This window comes from Leptinotarsa decemlineata, unplaced genomic scaffold, assembly GCF_025532065.1.
Source record: "Leptinotarsa decemlineata unplaced genomic scaffold, Ldec_3_MD MMD2_P_RNA_scaffold_5, whole genome shotgun sequence".
NCBI classification, from domain to species: Eukaryota; Metazoa; Arthropoda; class Insecta; order Coleoptera; family Chrysomelidae; genus Leptinotarsa; species Leptinotarsa decemlineata.
In genome coordinates, this window is record NW_027412532.1 from 20,426,579 (window position 1) to 20,449,444 (window position 22,866).

Consider the following 22,866-nt stretch of genomic DNA (forward strand, 5'->3'; position numbering starts at 1 on the left):
AAATACAGTAAAACACACGTAATATACGAGGAGCCTTCAAATATTTGATTTTGAGACAAGAGTAAAGTACTCTTATTTTGAAAAATCTCGGGAAATATTATTCAAAAAAGTTGTAGCAAAAACTATATCCAGATTCGAAGTCATGGCCATCCAAGTGAGGTGTTATTTTTTTACACATTTTCTTTAAATGGGCACTACGAAAAAAAAATTTGCTAAAACGATAAATAGACAGCATTCTGTATAAGACGGTTTATTTCAAAAGCCTGAAATATTACGAATTACACAACTATGGTGTTAACCACGGTAAATTTTTTTGAAGAGTAAAATAATTTTTAAAGTTTTTGGTGCAAAATTATTTTTATTTTTTTTAAACACCGAAAATTACTTAAAATTATACAGAACTGTAGCAAGAACTTCATAGTCAATAATATCAAATCAAGAAACATCAAAATAAAATAGGTATTTCGGAACAAACTCATTGATGAAAATTATTTTACTCTTCAAAAAAATTGACGTTGGTTAACACCATAGTTGTGTAATCCGTAATATTGCAGGCTTTTGGAATAAACATCGAATACAGCATGCTGTCATTTTTTCGTTTTATCAATTTTTTCTTTTCGTAGTCCCCAATTAAAAATGAAGGTAAAACAAATAAAACTTCAATTAGATGGCCATGACTTCAAATCTAGATGTATTTTTCAATGCTGAACAACTTTTATAAAATAACATTTCCCGATATTTTTCAAAATAAGAGTACTTTACTCTTGTGTCAAAATCAAAGATAATAGGAATATATTTTTGTCAAAAAACCCTTGAAAAAGAAGTTTCCCATATGGTGCATACTTTGGGGATGACACTGTGTGTAAAGGGTAATGTTTGTTACATCAAGAAACTGTAAATTTCATTTGCGTTGGTCACAATTTAGTTTTTATCAATGTGAAAAAGATATCTGACCCACATTTCCTTCAACTCAATAAGTTAGTTTTCAATATCACATCACTTTGAGATGTCTTATATCTGCCACAGTGATGTACTACTAAGTTGATATTATCTTATAGTGTCATAATATCATTGGGAAAAATTTCCGTTCATCATCATTCCATTCATTAAAATTCATATTGAACATCCAAACTCCAAGAGATAGATATTCACTCCTATATTCAAATCGAGGCTTGCTCTAGTCTTGAAGAAAACGAATGAATTATAAATCATGTACAGATTATATTTTCGAAGTAAATCCACGAGCAAAAATTAACTTCAACTTGGAACGTTCCACTTTCAACCCAACAACCATAAACCAAGATTGCGAACATCTTGATCTGGGTGCTTCCTAAGAGAAATTCTGAAGCACATGAATCTGATATTAGGTAACACAAGGCAACATGGTACTTTGTGTTGATAGGGGCTGTGAGAACGTCTGTTGGATTATAGCGGTAGAGAATTTCCGAAAACGATAAGAAATAATTTTTGAAATGTTCATAACTTGAATTCTTCGAATTCGAATCAATGAACAGAAAAATGACAACCGACTCGACTATACATGGCCTAACTTTATGGAAGTATGGAAAATAAAAAACTGAACAAAATCGTTATCTATTCAAGAACTTCCTAGGATAGGTGTGGCAATAATTCACATCATTCGAAACGGAATTAGAGTACCTTCATCTTGGAGTCACAATATATTGGAAGTCCCATCGACAGTTGATTATTCATTTATGATATCTAATCAATAACGAAAAATAATATTTCCAACATTACCATAAACTGAACTCTTTCAGGAGCTTTACGAATAGTTCCTCAAAAATTTTTTTAATGAATTTCCAATTCAAAACATAGATGGGCAAAAGCAGAGAAAGTAGGAAATATAAACTAATTTTGGCCTAAAATATGCTTCAGGTTGATTATATGAAAAATGACATAATTGTGAACATATTTTTAGAAAGGAAACGAATAAAGTTTAGTGTCAAACCAAAGCAAGTTGACCAGAAGAGAAAAATCGTCACAGGTAGAAATACATTTGCTACTGGATCACGATTTTGATCCAAGGGGAAACAAATACGTCAGAAAAGATCCAACAAAGTCTGAGTCTCTATGTATAGATCAACTGGAAGAAAACGCGATTGTTATTTGAATAGGTGCCTGGTGCTAAACAAAAAACTTTGGTACCGTTTTCATGGTTGTACCAAGGATCACTTTATGATTTAGAGTGTCATATATCTTATGATCACTTTTGAGGTATGTTCGAGGAGTAGCGGCAAAAACCTTCACTACAAAAATTCTGTTTTTTCTGTGATTTTATTATGAAACTGAAGTTGATCATCTACTTTGAGTGAAATGAAACATCCCCTTATATATGCAGATGGCATGGATGAGTTCAAACAATTTTGTAAACTGGAAACAATGGCGTATGATTGATTTTGAACTGAAGCGATTATACGAGATACAATTCGATTAGTTACATTCACATCAAACATGTATGGCAGACAGCATGCCTGTCTACAGCGATATGAACGATGGATAAAAACGTGCGTAATTGCTAAACTCGATATTTTAAATGTCGTTTACAACATTACAAATGTATTCCATATCTCACATGTGCCAGTTGCACTGAACATGGTCCTAATTTACTCTGATGACAGGAAATTAAAGTCAAGCTCCTGTCCATTATGGCAGGAATGTTGTTATCGCCTATCTCCATAGTTACAGCTGGCCTGCGCTTTCATACCACATTCCACTAACACCATCCCCATAGTCCAGTTTCAAAGGCTATTATTGAGATACAGTGTCGGTGTCTATTCAATACAAGATGAGCAGAGGATATGCGGAATTGCTTATTGCTCGTATCTAGTAACAAAAGAAATTCGATTATTGAGGCCAGGTGTCAGAGTTGATTGAACACTCTATCTGCTACGAAGAACTCAATTACTGTTAGCAAGATCCTAGATATGAGTTGGGAAATAGTTTAATGACTAGCAGATATTTAACATCTTCGATCTAAATTTATTTTAAAGTCAATTTTCCAACTAGCACACTGCTTTGTAGACTTTGAATCATTTGTGTTGAATACTCAAATTTGACGAAGCTCTCATTTCCCATTTGAGTCAACAATTTTTGAACACTATAGGTACTTGAAACAACCTCAGAGTGAGGAGGCAATTTGAGTCGGATTTAACTCACTGCCAATTATAGTAAAATACATTGATTTGGATAACGTAAAATTTATTTTCGGGTCATATCTCGAATGCACCAAGTTTATTTGCAAATCCATAATTTTCGAGAATTTGCTAAGCATTAAACTAGAATGTCAGATGAAATATCTAAACTGTAGATTGACGAATTTTATTTTAACCCAGATGTGCCCATAGGTCCAACATGTAGTATACCTCAAAATTATCAATTCTTGTCTGAACATTGGCTTCCATTATTAGTAAGGAGACGAATAATTTGAGGTTGACAAAACTAAGATTTTGTGATATTTTTGAAAATGGCTGAATGCGGTGTTACCTTCACAAGGTAATTTATTTTTTTCAGATTTTGCAAGAATGTATAAATAATTTCGATTGAGTTATCACTTTTTTGAAAGGGAAATCTAATATTCAGCATTTATTCGAGCAATCATTTTATGTTGGTGTTTTTGTTCTACGCATGTGAACATATGTATCCTATGTGTTGGACAATGAGCACATATTATACCGTTATGTTTTTTTTTCTCTGCAGGAAGCGTTGACAAAGATATAATATTTATAATGGTTTACAAGCAGATACAATAACCCTCTTTCCGCTCAGTAATGCTTGTGGTTATATCACCGATGAAGATTCTGGAGAGGAAGACAATATCGACATAAATGATTTTGCCTGCTTTATAAATGCAAAGTGAATGTGAGGTGTCATCTACAGATCGTTATGATTATGACTGGGATCGAGATGATGAAGTATATTTATCGGAAATGGAAAATTATTCACTGATCAGAAAGAATAAACATCAAATGATAGGAAAAGGTGTTGATAAATCAACATGATAATGTTACCGAATGTACCCCTTCACAATTTTTGTTTTTTCTTATTTAGAAAAAACCGCATCAGCCGTAGCTATTAGCGGCTACACATATAAAATATATCTAAAATATGCAGTTGTTTACATTACAGTTTAAATAAAATGCTGCATTCTTTGAGAAATTCAATAATATTGTTGGCATTGGTATTTTGGCAAATTTCACTTAGATCGGAAGGAATTTTATTGTTCAATCTCTCAGCTGTGCAGAACGGGCACTCTACCAGAACATGCTTAACAGTCACAAGCACTTCACATGCGAAACATTTTGGTGGCGGTTCTTTCCTCAGTAGATGTTCATGCGTAAGGCGAGTCAGCAGGGGAGCCCACGATGCAAAATGGGGATTTACTCGAGCGTCATAGAAACCTATTAGGATGCAAAGCTTAGATGATAAGAAGAAAAAAATGTTATATAATATATACCTTTTCATTGGTGGGGGAAGCTGCTATAGATTATTAAATATGTAAAAAAAAACTGTTGCATGGACATACTCGAGCGGGTCAGATATTGATACCATCAATGTCCTACGTATGTTTATCAATATTGGTATGTTAATATGATCGTTTGCATGATATGGGTGGTTGTACGTAAGGGTTAAAAAAGAAAAAAAATTATACGAGCGCGCCAGATTTTCTAAGGGGGTGTTAAGTGCACCAAAACAAAATCTCTCATTCAATAATCTGACGATTTTGATCTGACGCAAACTCGCGTCCATTATTATAATGTTCAAAAAAAAATCGTCATTTTGAAATACACAAGGGCGTCAGATTATATGGTTCATCTTCATGTTTTAAACGCGCTGTCTCATAATCTGACGATTAGTTAGAGGGATTCGCCTAATTTGACAAAAACAAATTTTTGAATATTTTTTTTATTCATTGAACTTAATTGATTGAAAGGTTCCAGAAATAGCATGCAAATAAATAAGTGTATGTTTTTTAAGTAGAATACTTGTATTTATAAAAAAATAATTTAAAAAATTCTCAAAAAACATAGAAAGTTTCATTTCTCTTTTCTGCATTATGATTTCCTGTCACGTAGTAACGGCTATATCCATCAATTAATTGAATAATCAATCATCATCTTCACCTTTATCACGAACGAGTCTCTGTGATTAGCTGTGATAGCGTCATGGCAACAGAATTCAGAGTGGGGACGGAGTGAGAGAGTAATAGATAGAAAAAAAGTGAAAAAGGAATAGAAACGCGGAGAGGGAAATATAGGCATCACGCAGATGCACGCATTAAACTTTGTCGACGAATTTTTGCTATTTTGGCTTGCGGAAATCGTCAAATTATATATTTTTCGATATCCTTGAATTATTTTCTTCAATATAAAAAAAATTGCTACGCTCGAAAATGTCGAGATGACGTTTTTTTTACAACTTTGCTGCCTTTCTCTTTCTTCACGTCACTCTCAAATTGTCAGATTATTGGAATATACACCTTTTAGCATGTAATTAACTCACCCTACCTTAATCTGACGCGCTCGAGAATTTCTGATGATCAATTTTTTTTACTATTCTGATCTTTTATCCTTCACGGGAATTTCCAGAATTTCCAGTATGTGAAGGAACCCATAGAAGGGTTACTGTCCTGGTATCTAGTTATTTCATCTCCTCTTTAATCATATATTCCAGTAATGGATATATATTTTCGACAAGGAAATAAAGGAGTTGCGAGAGTCTGTAATTATCAAAAACTCTTTACCAGGTGCCGTTTTAATGAAGGAAAGAGTTTTATAGATGGCATAAAGTTCTCCAGTGAGAATAGTGGCAGATTCATGTAAAGAAAATGTATAGGCATCATTCGTTACAAATGCCCATCCTACACCACGAGTTGTTTTTGAGGCATCAGTGAAGATTTTCTGGTGAAGTGGGTATTGAGATATTATAGTTTGGTAATCAGCTTGGATCAGCTGGGGATTTCTTGTTGCTTTGCTCATAGATAGTAACTGAGTATTTATATTCGGTAAGGGAATACGCCCTGGTGGAGTTCTTTTCAAAAGTTTGGATTGGATTTGTGGAAACTATTGTTTTCACTTTTCTTTGATGAAACAATTCTTGGAAAAATGACTGATGAAACAAATCGTTTTCTTAGAAAAACAAATCCATGTGGGTGAGGATAAGCCAAGTGAAATGTTTCATTGGAGTCCTTCTTTTAAGTGGCTACGTTTCACTTTTCAAAAGGGGAATGTTTTGGAAACGAGCACAATATACTGATGGGGCTCTATTTTCCTAAAGCAATATCTGGAAACAAATTTGAACATATTCTCTAGAATATTCATTTTGAGGATAATAATACTTTGCACCGATCAGACAAGTTTGCCAAAGTCAGACCTCTTTTCATATATTTGAAGAAGTTTCTTGACTATGCTTACATCGAAGAGGGCCATAGCATTGATGGAGCCATGGTTTCCTATATGAAAAGACATGACTGTAAACAATATTTCCATGGAAAACCTATTCGATATGGTTTCGAATTATGGGTAGGAACCACTCGTCAGAGATATATAAGTTGGTTTGAGCCCCATTAAGGTGCTACAACAAATACCAGCAGAATATATAAGGAGTTGGGTATTGGAACTTTGGTAGTACTTGCATATGCTGATACTATTCAGTCAAAATGGAAAGTTTTGAAGTTTCATCTATATTTCAATAATTTCTTCACCTATGACTATAATGAAATAAGTGATCAGAATATAATATTCATTAAGTGGAACGACACTAATATTGTGACATTCGCTTCTAATGTATTTGGAGTGAATCCGTTACATACCATTCGACAATACTCCCAAAAAGAACAGAAGTATATTCAAGTTAATCAATCTCGTGTCATCAAAATCTAATATATAAAAATGGATGTTTGTTGGTTGGTTGGTTGGTAAGTGATAAACTTCTACATTGCTCAACCGATCGTGATAAAACTTGACAAGTATGAGTAATTTTTCATAGAGGAGATTTTTAGGCTATCAATTTTTCTGTAGTTCATCACTAGATGGTGCTGTAGAACAATTTTTTTGAAAGCACTGTTCTATAACGCTGCGCACGCCTAAGTTCGTTGATTCTGATTCTATCAAAACATTGGAACAGCAGCGATACAGCAACATAGTACTAATTAGTACTACAACTACCAAATTCTACACGGGCGAAGCCGCGAGCAACAACTAGTATATTATAAAAGTATGGGCGGTTGATTGTTCAGATTAAAACATAAGTTTATATCGCACATCCGTTAGAGATGAAAAATACTACTTCCCTTCAGTTATCCATTGCGTAGACATGGCAGTAAACAATGCTTGACAATTGCATAAAAACTTTGGAGGAACGTTAGATTCAGATAATAATAGTCAAGAAAGAGCTTTCTTAGAAATGTGTCATAAATTCAAAACTCACTTCCAGGACAGACATTGAAAGTTTAAGTCTTATTCATATTCATCTCCTTTGTTTAAATAAGTGAATTTGACAACAGTTAAGAATCCGCAAAAGAAACACTGTACCCTTCTTTCTCTGTTATGTGCTATTTTATAGTTCTGTGAGATCTCATTGCCATCACTGTAATTATGTCCGACAACCTGTTGGGTTTATTTTCTAATATTTAGTAACATATTATTTGTGCATACAAATATGAGGGTCCTCTTTGTTACTTTTTTGGAAACTTCATTTTAACGACACTTTCGTGATTATGAACTCGTTAACACATTTTCCATATATATAGTTATATATGTTTATTTTATTATATGTAAATATATATATATATATATATATATATATATATATATATATATATATATATATATATATTATGGCTGCACCATGCTGATGATGGGCCAAAAGCCCGAAACACGTGTCTAAGGTTTGCCATTTTCTTGAGTGCTATGTCCGATAAATATATATATTACAAACATTTTGTCTTCAATCGAGGACTGCCTGCCCGGTACTGAAGATGCCCAATAGGCTGAAAGAGCTGCCAAATCACTTAACAAAGCTACTGTGCTAGCGAAACATGTTGTGATATATTTTTCAAATAGAGTTTGTGGAGATCAAATCGTGAGGTGAAGTTTTTGAAATTACTATGGACCTTCACAAGTAAAGGCCGAATCAATCAGAAAAAAAACACCCATGGGTAGTTCCACTTATGTTATTTTCTATCAAGTACTTCTTGGTTATTCACATTTTGTCTTCAATCGAGGACCGCCTGAACGTCTTTGAGTATTTTTTTTTCAAAAACCGAAATTTATTAACTACTTTCCATGCTGAAATATTACTGATTCATAACCGCCTTGTAATTTGACACAAAGTGCTTTGGGCATATCTTGGTTATTATACGCGAGCAATTTTTTTGGAATAACCTATTTATCACTTATTTATGTTCATTTCAATCGGTTAAGTAGGTCTTGTGCATTTACTCATTGTAAAACTCCGTGAACTCTGTCTTACCCTTCAACTGTTTATTTGTTTATATGCATTGAGGGAAAAACCCACCAATATCTTCCGTCTCCAATCCAGTGAGATCGATAAAATATAAATAGATTCATATGACATAACCCACCATCTTTCTGAAATTTTGAATTTTCGTGCAATATAATTGCAATGATTCATTATGAAGATGAAAATATGGGCAAATCGTTTCCTCACACATTTTTCAAACTATTGTATATATTATTTCAATGAAGAGTGGTTAACAATTGCCAGTACGAGAGATATTATTGATTTTCCATATGGAACAAGTGAGTGTATAAGAAAATCACAATTAAAAATCACATGAGGAGTGATTCAGAAAATATAAACCTACACACCAGATGAGATGAATAGATATTGTGCACCAAAATTTTATTTGTTAGGGTGTCATGAGTTCGTTAAGAATGTGACGTGGAAGCCACCTCTATTGATTTAAATAACCATTCGAAAGAAGCGATTTCTTTGAAGAAAAAAGATGCATTTCATATCTTGAATGAATATGCAATACTATCCAATTCTGATTGAAGCAAGAAAACTTTTAAGTAAAAGCTATAGCGTATATTCAACTTAAGAAGAGTTTAAAAATCGATTTTAGATCGTTAATATTCCGAACTAGGTGTTATGGTTTGATATTACCAGTGACAAAACATAACTAAGTACACAAAAAGTCACAAATGCATTGCCCGCCGTAGTAGAACTTGAATCTGATTTACATGATCGATCTGTTTTAGAGAACATGAAGAGACGAAATATAATTATATTGATGAAGTGACTTCCATAAACTCCGTATCTTACCTCCAATTAATACTCATTAATACTTTTTTAGCGCATTGCTAACAAAACTTTAAATAAAGAAATAAAGAGTGTTAGCCACGCTTACCATTTCATCAAAAAAACAAATAATGAATTTTGGAAGATTTATAAGGTCGGGAATTCTCGAAGGATAGTTTATGAAAACCGAAAACACTCAATTAGTTTCAATAAATGAACTGTCTAAATTTGTTCTTCAAACGTATGATTTCTTGGTTGAAAAATTTGGTTCTTGCTCGAATATACCAAGTGTGTCTATCCACCCTATATACTCGTACAAAGACATTGCCAATCACGTACTGACTCACGACACATACAGACAAACTCAATTTATTGCGTTATGAAGTTTGTTGTTTCTATATTTTAGTATTTGTCTGGTAAATTGTGAGTTCACCACAGCGTTCTGCTTACGTTAATCAAGCCTTTTTGAATAATTTATCCCTTCTCGTGATCCTCAAACACGAAGTCCTTGGATGTCATAGAAATTATACTATTTTATCTAATGAAAAATTAACCGCAGAATTCAATGATTTTCCATTAAGTCAGGAATGGAAACTAATGTTAATAAAATATTCATTTAGTAGCTACGCTTTCTAGGATAACGAAAACAAATCATAATTACAGTAGATATTGCATTCACGAGATTTGAGTGAATTTCATTAAAATTTCCCTTACGCTGTGTTGTTCCAGATTTATTAAAATAACAAGGGAAGCATTTTTGTGACATACCTACTCTGGATTTGTTGAAATTGTTCGTCGTATCTTTAGGAAAAATCTAAGAAAATAAAACGTTGGGTTTTGACGAAGTAGGTGTACCTAACAATATGTATTTGAAAAAAAAACTGTGTTTGAGGCCTCAACTTTTAATCTGAATCGGCACCAAATATATTAATACATTTCAACTGAAATATAACTAGAATATGAGCTACATATTTATAATTGCTTCAAACAGTTCATCGAAATATTAACTAGCGCTAATTATAGCATACGATTCCGTTAGATTCATGTTCTAATGAAATCAAATCTGAAATATTGCTGTATTCACGAGTATATTCTTGGTATAGATTGATTGAGAGAGAATTCAACTCTTTGTTTTCACATCTACATGATCCTTAATACTCGGTGTATGAGGAGTATCATCAGATGAATTAATTATTGTATTTACCAAAGTATTATGTTTGAAATATATTTTTTTTCGTTAACCAGCTATCGCACCCCTACGAACGACAACCCTCAGAAGTCGAAACTTGTGCGGACTAAGGACTAACGAGGTCTTACCTTTTAACGTGTAATTCCTAACACGGGTTGGACGATAGCAAGTGAAAATCGAGCGTCCAGCCTGCGGCTTGAACCATCGACTCACACCTCGTCCGATTGACCGAGTTAACAAAGCACCCACGTCGAACCGCCCGGCTACCCCAGAAATAACGATAGTTTATAATCCGAAATTCACAGAGAATGGAACAGTATATAGAATGTATTGAACAGTTAAATTGAACTTATTTGACTTGAAAAATGAATTTGAATCAAAAATGCATTTGACGAGATTGTGCACCCTTATGTGTCAGTGAAACTTTTTGGGATTACACATACATTTAATTCCTATTTTTTTATCTGAGATATTTAGGTGAATAACTATTGTTATTATTCTTTTTCTGAAGGTTGCGCTGGTTGAGCCTCATCTGCGGAGCCACAGGAGGGCGCGACAGCATTACCAACTTGCGACACTCCCACATTGTGGGGTAAGTGATCATTGGTCACCCGTAATTTGGAAAACTACCACCAAAAACATGGTGTTTAGTTTTTTTTAAAAACAAAATACAAGTACCACAGAAAAATCCTCAAGGCGCTTTAAGAGCATGCCTGAGCGAGTGTAGCTATTCACAGTGGATTTGAATCACTGGAGATTAAGTCCATTTGGAAAAACATTCTCAGGAAGCTTATTTCACATAAACGTAGTTTTCAAACTGGAAGAATTTTCAAACCAATGAGCAGCCACAGTCCGTCGCGTATTTTTGATATGTTCCGCTCTTCGTGGAATCAAATGTGTCAAGTCACCTCAACACTTCCCGTGAAAGTATAGAAGAGCAACAAATCTCCAACCATCCTTCGATGTTCCAGAGTGATTTTCGCGTCTCCAATCAGGCAAATTGGACTTTTCTAGATGGAATCCAGTAGCTTAAGGGTATGCTTAGGGACGGAGCTTTATACATGAGAACAATACTCCAAAGAAGGTTTGATCTGAGCTTTATAAAGCATCAAAAGTTGCTGAGGTATGAACAGTTTTCTGATTCGAAACAGTATTTCAAGCTTTTGAGGAGCAGCCTTTGCAATTCCAGCGACATGATTGTGCCAAGACATATTGGTGTCCATTTCAACCTCCAACAAACTTGTCCAAGCAGAAAGAGGAGTTTTCTGTCCTGTCATTATTATATCTGGTTTGGAGACATTTATCTTTTTGGAGAAAACCGATGCCGATTGAATTGAATATTACTGGAGTTTTTTCCCCAATACCAAATCGTTATTTTAGCACCTCGACACGTGTTTCGATCACCAAGTGATCATCTTCAAAGAGGAAGAGGAGTTTTAATCTTGAAGGTGATCACTTGGTGATCGAAACACTTGTCGAGGTGTTAAATATAACGATTTGGTGTTGGGGAAAAACTCCAGTAATAATCATTACTACACCAAAGGTTCCAAACAGTGCATCATAAGTATATCGAATTGAACCTGGTTACTTTCATCCCAACTCGAAATCACTTCTAGATCCTCTTTAAGATATGCAACCTCCTGCTATCGGCGAAGATGTGCATCCGTAGCCAATGTCCTGGAATTCAAATAGAATGATGAGACAAGTGTGCTGGCGTCAGCAAAACAATATATTGAATTCATAGTTATTTCCAATAAGTCCTTGATATACAATAAAAAGATATTGGGAGACAATATGTATATCTGGGAAACAACAGCGTTAATGGTAATGAAACAAATCATTGTAATTTGATATTTGTCTCCAAAAACCACTGAAATTGGTTTGAATGTCTTTGAAATGTCATGTTCCTATGACTTTGTGTAAATCTATTTCCAAGTGAGCGTACCAGGTGAGTTTTATCGATGATAATACCAAGATATTTCAGTTTTGTTGTGAATGAATTAGCTTTCTTTCTGAAGGAAAGTGTATTTGAATTTAGCAGATTTCTCTTTCGTTTGAAAAGGACTTGCACTTTTTCTGGGTTTAAAGATATCTATTCTCTCTGGCACCAATTGTGAACATCCTCTGACGTTATTGAACAATACCACAGGCTACTCTTTGCGACTTGAATCCCTTCAAACTACAGTGAAATAGTAAAAGAAACTGGTACAGAAAGTGTCACTACTTTTCAGTAAAGTTGGTTCAATCACTCACTTTTATATTTGAAGTGAAACATGGTTTTTAATTATCTTTCTTTAATTGAAAAAAAGTTCTCTTACGTAAAATCACGTAAAATCGAAATGTGTAGGGACTGTTTTGAATCAACTGATTGTATTTTGGTGTATTTTTACATTTTCCAGAACCTCCAGAAGGAAATGATTGTCAAAATTATATTCATTGTTAATATCTTTTTCATTCAAAGAGCCTCCGATATGCAATCCAGAAATAAAACTGTTTCTCAGAATCACAGCTTACTGTTTAGTACTACAGAATAATTAAAAAAAAATATTTTTTTAACCTGAATGATGACTATTCGACGTGATATTCTTGAAAAGGAAATTTATTGAATATCGGCAGAGATGAATATTACTGGAGTTTTTCCCAACACCAAATCGTTATTTTCAACACCTCGACACGTGTTTCGATCACCAAGTGATCATCTTCAAAGAGGAAGATTGAAACATTACTACACCAAAGGTTCCAAACAGTGCATCATAAATAGGCAGAGATGACCGCACAACTATTTGATAAATAGCATTACCTTAAAAAATCTCACTTTTACAGAATTGAATAATACATTTCAGTTCAACATATATAGGAAAAACACTTTCACGGACTTAACAATCTCCATGGATTCTTTCAGTCCATTATCACATGAATTATCTGCATTCAGATCAATAACACAAAGAGCATTTATGATTCCTTCATCAGAGAAGTCTTTTTGAGTAGAAGCATGAAGCAGATCGCATCTAATAATCATATTCCGTTCAACTCAATTGAGAATATCATCTGCAATAAAAACCAAAAATGCATCATGAACGAACTATATCTGAATCATGAAGAACCTAAAGAAGCTTAGAAGCTATTCGGGAAAGCTCTCCGAGGACAGAAAAAACTATTTTTAAAGTTTAACATAATTACGTCATGTACTGAGAACAACATAGGATACATGTTATTCAACGCAAAACCCAAAAGGGATTGAAATTAGGCATATACAGATTAGAATGTAGAGACAGAAAGGCAGAAATCTGAACACAAGGAACACCTTCAAGAAGCACACCACACATTGCATGCACACATACATGTAGTAAAGGAAGGGAAATTAATTTGTTGGAAGCCGTAAATGAATAAATTGAATATACACCCCAATTTCAAAACCCTCAATGACCAAACTAGAACTATACAGCTCTCCCCTTGTGAACTTGTGAATTTCGAAAACTAGTTTAGGATCTTTTGGTATTTGAGGGAATCCACGAGTATTGTTTTTGGATAGATACTCAGTTATTTTGATATGTTATGGAAGTTTTTATTTGAAAATTATGAAACAACGATAAACATAAAAACAACAATAAAAATTAATTGGCGCTCCGGGGCGACTTCATTGATTCCAGTATAAAATTCAACAACCTTTATAAGTTTCACTGAAGCAAGTGGAGGTGATGCTGAAATTACAATTTCGTGTTCATCCAAGTTTCTACATTCTGAAAAAATATTGATTCAACACCAATTAATTGAACAATGAAACCAAACCAAATATTCACACCAAATTTGATTACAAACTCTTGTAAATTTCAGAACAATGCAAGTATATTTCCATGTATATTTTCGATTAACATAACAATATAACATGTTATGTGATAGCGCAAAACAGTTAATGCGCGACAAGGGTAGGATAGAGAGCCAAATTGAATTCAATTAATTAATTTTCGACCAATACCAGACCTGCCTTCTGCAAATATTCGAAACGAGGAACATACGTGGAATTTACACAGCAAGGTAAATATAGTTATATACTTCAATCTTCGAAATTTGTTACCATCGTCGTGAGGATATAAAGTTACGGTCGAAATTGTCGGTGTAGAAACGAATCACATGTTTGGAGCATAGTCGCTGTAAACTCACGCCGCGCCGTACAATTTGGCTTCATCAAACAAGTTATAAGTAGAGTAGAAAGTTGGATTTTTTCACTTTATTTCCAAGTGTGATATCAAATTTTTGAGAATATTTGAGTTCCATACAGAAAAATTTGAAAGTTATAAACCAATAACAAGTAGAAATAAAAGTCGAGTTCAATTATTTTCGAATATCTCGATAAGTATGACAAATATCTAAATTTCAAAGAAACATTCATAAATGGTCACAACAACAACTACTGGAACTCTATAAGTATGATTCAGAAGTTGAAATAGGGTAGATGCTTGATTCACTCCCTTCTTAGTATAATTATCACGAAATCAATTTTTTCCGCAAGTTGTTCGTTATTTATGTGTTTGTTTGGTGGTAGATTTTAAAAATTCATATAAAAATCGTGACACTTTTTGAAATGAAAGCCTCAATTTTTTTTCACTTCTTGGGTCTATTGTTAAAAGGCTGTAGAATAAATATATTTCTTTTAGTAAAAATCAGAGTATTTTGATTCTTCTTCTTTCTTAGGAACAATTCAAAGTATGAGAAAATAAAAAATTTGAATTGGGCAAAAAAAATACCCGAATATTTCAATTGTACTATTTTCCAATCTCATGATACTGCAAGAATACAATTTTTCACTTCAACTATTTGAAAACATTTTATGAGAAAACTTTCATTATAAAATATCAAAAGGATTTCTAGGAATTGAATCATTTGTAAAACTAATGATTTTTAAAGAAAAAAATTGTTTTCTCTCCAAAGACGCATTTGTTAATTAACAGTAACTAATAGTTTTTCAAAATTTTCATAATTCTGTTGTAAATTTTTGTTTTCTTTTTATTTTTTAACAAGTTAATGCGAAATATTTTCAAATAGAAAAAGATTCACAAAAATATATCAATTAAAAACACTAATTGATACAGTTTATTGTGTGATTTTCACTATAGTGCCAGTTCTATTCAATTAATATATTAATTCACTACAAAGACAAACATGATTGTTTTTTTACAACTTAGTGAACTATCGCAACACAATTCAGTATTTAATAATAAACTGTGTATTGAAAGAACAAATAAAAAACTTTTCGTGAAAATATTGAAGAGCATATGATAAATGAATTGAAAAACTCGTCATAGTATTGTCCCATTCCTTTCAAAATAATAGTTCTGATGAATTCAACTAACTGGGCTAAAAAGTTTCAATTCTATGTGAAACAAACTTCCTAAAAACGTTTTTATCGCAACATTCAAATCCAATGGGAATCGCTGCTTTCGCACAGGCACCGCTCTTAGAGCGCCTCCAGAATTTTCCGATAATGCTTGAATTTGTCTTTTAAAAAAAGTCCTCAACATATAAATGACGCTAGTCTTATTGAATTCACCGCTTATTCAATTAGCATTAAGCTTTAAAAGAAAGCTGTTGAAATTTCATGATATTCAACTCATGAGTTTGTGAATTATTGTTGTTGTTATTTCCATAACAACAGATCAAAAACAATTTCTTGTTTTTATTTTACACTGCTTCTTGATGGGAAAAATACCGTTCAAGCAAAGCAATAGCTTGAAAAGTGTTATAATGACTCCACTCCATCAGAAACAATAGTTGAACGTGGGTTTGTTAACTTTAAACTTGGTCGTAGACAGACTGATGATGCAGAACGTAGTGGTCGTCCAAATGAGGCAATAATATCAGAAAACATAAAAAATTCCACAAAATCATTTTGAATGATCAAAAATTGAAGTGAGCTGACATTTTGAAGGAATTAAAAGAATGTGTTGGCTATATTACATGAGCATTGACTATTCGAGCTCACTGTTGACGAAAAACAAGAACGTCTTGATGATTCTGAGCAGTGTTTGGCCATGTTTGAACATAAACCGGAATTTACGCGCGGATATGTGACAATGGCTAAAATATGGATTCATCACTTCACTCCGGAATCAAAACGATTGTCATCTGAGTGGAGATCAACTGGTGAATCTCTTTCAAAGCGCACGAAAGCACAACAATCGGTTGGAAAGGTTATGGCGTCGGTATTTTGGGATGGTGTAATATTCATCGACTATCTTGAGAAGTGAAATATCATCAACAGTGAATATTATGTAGGGTTATTGGAGTGTTTGAAGGCCGAAATTACAGAATACGACCTCATATAGCAGAGAAAAAAATGTTGTTTCATCAAAACAACGCACCGTGTCACAAGTCAATCAAAAAAAATTGCAGAACTACATGAATTAAACGTTGAATTGTTCGCGCATCCACCGTATTCGCCAGATTTGGCTCCCAGCGACTACTGGCTGTTCGTGGACCTCAAAAAATGCTCACCGGTAAGAAATATTGCTCGAATAAAGAGGTTATTGCGGAAACTAAGTAAATAAATAAATCTTGGCGCTGGAATGATTGAGTGGTTCTTGACGGAGATTACGGGGACTTTTCAGCCCATATTAGTGTGGTGCAGTTTCGAAGTTCACCCTAAATAAGTATGGCCCAAATACCAGACCTTCGTGTGCAGTATATATTTTCTTTTGAATCATGTTGACATTCATAATAAATATTTTTTAATAGTATCAATAATTAGAGCTTTTCAATATTTAACTGAAATCGACCACACGAGATGATATAATGAGTATGTGCTGATGACATACTGTGAAAATCAATTATCGCTGCTTAATCAAAAAACCAGTCGATACAGTTAGTTCCAAATTTTGAATGCAAATATGTTCGTCAGCTCCTACCTTTTTATTCGCTTCCCAATCGAATTACAGTTTTCGTCTTCATTTTAAGTCGTTGAAGAATGTTGGACATTTCAGCTTCGACTTTGAAGAATTCAAACATAGTTACATAATTTTTCAAGGTAATATAAGCAAATCCATACTGTTATTATAGTAGTGAAAGTTTGTGACAATGGATGTACGTATGTATTCATTTTTGTGGCTCTTCCACGCCTGAACGGCTGAACGTATTCAGATGAAATTTTACATAACTCAGCTTATAAATCAGAAAAACATATAGGCTACAATTTACAAAAGTTTTGTATGATTTTGGTATTAATTGAGTTGTAAAAATTCTTGCTCCCTGAGAGCTGCCTATACCGATGGATCAACATGCAGATAATGTATCGTAAGATTGTTTATCTCAAATAGTTCTTAACAAAACTCCGCGATAGCATATATCTACCTCTTATGTAGTACCCACCATATGCCATACATACAATCAAATTGGATACTTTTTTATAATGTACATTTTAGAATATCTGTCAAATTCGTATGAAAACTGATACAATTGTCATTTACTATATACTATTGATGAACTTTGGTTTACACTGAGTTATACGGACGAATCGTTCAAAAGTTATCATTATAAGATTAACTTGACGCAACGCAGTAAGCCATTACGTGTCGCGTCTCCTGTAAGACAACAGTGGACTACGCGCGGGGGTGGAGGCGGTCTAAGCAATGAAGCAACATCGCCGAGAACGCGACCCGAACGCGGGCAAAAGCGTGAAGGCAGACGTCGTTGACGGTTGTGTTACTTTTCCGAACAGTTAACATAATTCAACTCTCGAAGCTATTCATGACTTAGTGCAGTTGGCATATTTTTGTAGTCACTGTATTTCAAAGGAAAAATATAAATTATTAGCTGCCAGACAAACTGGCGTCGTTACGCGTCAGGTAACGAAGCGGTGCATCCTTCCATAAGAAATTATCACTTCAAAACCTACTTATTCCTTTCCGTAAACAGCATAAGCAATGTCCAAGAGTCCGTACATTCTCATCATTGATTCATACTACTCTGGAATCATATTGCCACTTTAATAATCCCGCTAAAGGCTCTCATGTGGAATTTATTACGTCCGCCAATATATTTATTTCCGCGTTTTCGGTTTTGCTTTGAATTGTAGCTATTAAATATCGTATATGTGAATAATAACACTGTTTTGCTTTTAATGCAGATAATAATATCCGTGTTGTTTTTCAAAACTCGCAGATGTATATAATAATCAGTACGCGAATTTTCACTGAATATGCATGTACAAAAATGAATAAAACGTCCTGTAATTAGGCAGTGGATCGATTTAGAATCATAATATATTCAAAAGTAATGAAACTGATTTTCAATTAACGAATAGAATGAATTTGAGAAACACGATAACACTGAATGTTTGAAGAATATTTTTTGAAATAGTTAATTCTTAGTAAATTCTGAAAGAGTTAGTTTGCGCTACTTTCCATGGAATCCTGTGCAGTGTAAAAATCTTGTAAATATAAGATCTATTATAGTCTACTTTTCCCAATACCATCTTGAGATTTTTATGAACTCACAGGATCTATTCAATGAATGAAAATGGAAATATCAGATGGAGTTTACGTAAAAAGACGTTTTTAGTGAGGGATTCACTCTTTCTCGAGTTTACAACCTTCCACAATCTAAAAATGAACAAGTAATAATCAATAGATCTTCATGAGTGAATTAATTGGGATTTGATATAGGAAATATTTTGTTACTTTCTGAAACAGTTGAAGTGACCTGGGTGGTAAATTTACAATGCAGCATTTTGAAATTGAAAATCGTTTCCTACCAAATTTGTTTTACGAAAGCACATATTTTATATTGTAATATTACAATACAAACGTTCAGTAGAAAATTCAAAAATGTTTTGTGATTTTTTCGAATATATTTGAAATAAATCATGTAGCAAATTAGGAAATGTGATTTGATAATTGAAAATATGTTATACGAAAATGGCTGGATAACAATTATTCAAACCGGTGGATTGGCAAACGTGTTTGGTGAGAATGATCTGCTAGATCACCCGATATGACACCCTTTTTATTTTTTATGGAGATACAATGGAATAAAAAAAATTATTCTTCTTCACGTTGATTTTCTCCGATTTTGATATCTTTTCCCTTTGAAAAGTTGCGGTGGAGGGGACTTTACACGTCCATACAATATAATTTTGAGCATATCTGATTCTTCTAGAATTCTTGTAATTATCTGAAAAATTAATGTTCCATCAATTGTGAAAACTGATCTATTCTTTCTAATGATCCCAAATAATGGTAATCTGCACCTATGACAATTCATTTGAATATAATATCTGACAGAGTTTCAACAAGCTGCGCGCCCTCACGACCAAGAAGGTCTCTTTTTCAAACGTGCGATTCCTATTAGGTAGAGATTGATTGTTTATCTGTTTCATTCTACATCATTTGAATACTGATAATGGAATTGAACAATCCAATGAATTTTATCCGCTTACAAATACAGTGAGCTCATTGAAATACTCACTTCGGAATGTTTCAACTTTCACTATATAGCTAGCCTTTATATGTGAATATTATTATTATATTATTATTATTATATTATTAAATCATATTCAATTGGTTATAATAATATGAAGAAAAATTTTGAATTGCGTGAGATTCCAGAATGGCAAAAAGCGAAACGGCTAATCTCAAATACCAATCTTCTTCAATACACAATATGTTTTGACCAGATAAACTATTGGAATAATATCAATATGTTATTCATAAATATATCATGACGTCTTTGATAAATCTGTCGATATGCTCCACCAATATTAGCTTTGAAGAAGTTGCGTTAGTTTACGTTACGCTTTCAAAAGTTAACACTTTCGTCAATTTGAAGGTATCGATGACATATTTGTGAACCGACCATGTCGTTTCAAATAAGACACTGAAATCTCAACAGTATATATCAATTAATTAGTCAGGATTAGTGGAGAATACTTTATGAATGACACAACAATCAGTGCATCTTTCGAAAATGTCCGAATGTTTTTTAGTCCAGTCAGTAAGGAATTTACCTCGCCATGTTTGGTTATCACGAAAAAACAAATAATAATCTATTCTGAGGGGGCAAAAACCCAAAACGCATGGCGTTTCGATCGAAAACTGAAGTAAAAAAATCCCAAATTCTCAGAAGAGCGCCGTAATTATCAGAAAAAATGTCCATAATCTTGAAACATTGAAGGTAATGATGTTGTAGAGAAGTTAGAGTTTCTTTCGTTTTTGGGGTATTCAACCTTTCACAATCTGAAATACGATTAACGTTTCGAAAATGCTAGCCCCGAAAAAAAAATTTCAAGAAGCACGTCTGATGAGAACAGGTTTTATTAACAGACGAGACGTCAAAATTATAAAATATGTCTCTGGATTTAAGATCTGTTAAATTTTCGAAAACTTTCAAATCACTTACTTTATTGATCTATATTGAGTGCACCATGTATTTAAAGATAAAAAACGTTTTAGTGTGTTTTCCCTAAGAGATAGACACATACCATTGTGGGATTTTTTGTAGACCTTTTTCAGGTGTACTGTATTACATTTTTCATCTATCTATAGGGTTCAGCCAGCGTTTGCAATGCAAGCGCAAAAAATGTGTTTATTTACGACATCACATTAGAAACCTCTGAAATTATCAATGTCTCCTTACTATATTATGCATGTTATATACATATAAACCTCCCTATTCAATCACTCTATCGATTGAAAAACCAGCATCGTTGCGTGGTTTTGAAAATCCAAGACTATAGAATAGGGATAGACAGCGGTAAGCGACTTTGTTTTATACTATGAGGTGATTCAGTCATCATCAAAATGTATCTATTTCAATTGAACAACTGTGAATGTATCTCAAATTTGCGTTTGGTTGATATTAATCATTTTAAAAATTAGCCTTTTCAAATCTCTTTCTGAATGCAAAACATTCACTTCATAAAATTTGATTTTGTGACCGGTTTCAAGCGAATATTTTGTCCACAGGAATTACTGTTCAGTCGAATATCACGTTTATGTCAAGCGATTCTATATTGTTCTGGAAGTTGTTCCAATAGAAGTTGAGATACGATTGAATGAAAATTTCTATGCACTAACACAGTTCCTTGAAACAGATCCGGATGTATGTTTTGAGGACTATAAATACTGAGTATACTGAAATATATATTTATACATTTTGAAATGTGAAACTGATAACAATTGCAAAAAACTTGATTGGATTCGACATCTATGTCATGCTTATAGGTATGTAAAACTGTCAAAGAATCCTTCGAGGAAGTGCTCATTCATTTGTATGGAAAACATGCATTTTATGATGAGAAGCAACAGGTGCAGAGATATGAAGTCGTTGTGTAATTAGTATTTGATACTTGCAAGAAGTGTTCATTATAAGCTGCAGTGGAGCTTCTCATTAGTTCTCTTTACCAGCAAAAGTACTCCTCTTCTTCATATTTAAAAAGTAGTTTCATCGTAACTGAATTTGTTCAGGCGTATATGACTATTGAAAAATAATTCTTCGTATAGAAAATCTAAACTAGAAGCCGCATGAAAGAAGTTTCCCTGAATATATCATTATGAGGAGCTTGATTACCTCACGCAATAGTTTCAACATTGAAATATTCAAAAACTATCGATGAGGTTTTCATATATCGTTAGTTCATACTCTGAAAAACTGTCCATTTATTTTTACTGGCGAAAATTAGAACTTGAGTATTATATATTTATTTATTTCACCCTAACAGGCCTGACGGCCTTATTACAAGGATGACTTATAAGAAATATACATGAATATACAAGCACTTGAAATGATGTTATATAAAACAATATAATATAATATGGGGATGTATTATTATCTAACAAAAAGCAGCACTTATCACAACTCACAACAAGAAAAATAAAATGAGAAATAACAGAAAAACTAATTGCTAAACTGATAAATTCTCAACATGTCTACGGACTTTCTATGGCAGTTTGTGAAAACTTTCACAATGACTTCGAGAAATAACTCCACCTTTGGAATTTTTATGTGAAAAAATTGAAAGTTGGCAGACTCTGTGGATCGCGTGGCTACTATTTTTTCATTATCATCCATCTCAATAGAAGCAAAACTATTGCCAAAGTCAAATTTTGGATAACGCCATCAATGAAAGTATGATGCGGTCTTTACTAGACACTCTGTAAACTGTCATAGTTCTTAATGAGGAAAAATTGTTTTGTAGAAATTTCCATCTATATTAAGAAACCGTAAATTTTATTTCTACCACACTGAAATATTTATGTATATTCATTAATACTTGATTAAAACTTTTGTGAAAATAACAAAGTCTCTCAGGAGTCTGCATGATGATTCAAAAGCTTTCGATATCTCATATTCAGAATCTCTGCGTTATTTCCAATTCTGAAAGCACAAACAAAGCAATATATTGC

At 33.3% G+C, this 22,866-nt stretch overlaps 1 protein-coding gene across 2 annotated transcripts in view; it reads right to left on the minus strand.

Annotated features, from left to right (window-relative positions):
* The window catches only part of bru3 (CUGBP Elav-like family member bruno 3), a 256,980-nt gene that overhangs the window by 215,700 nt on the left and 18,414 nt on the right, over window positions 1–22,866 (minus strand). The gene's annotated exons all lie outside the window — the stretch shown is intronic.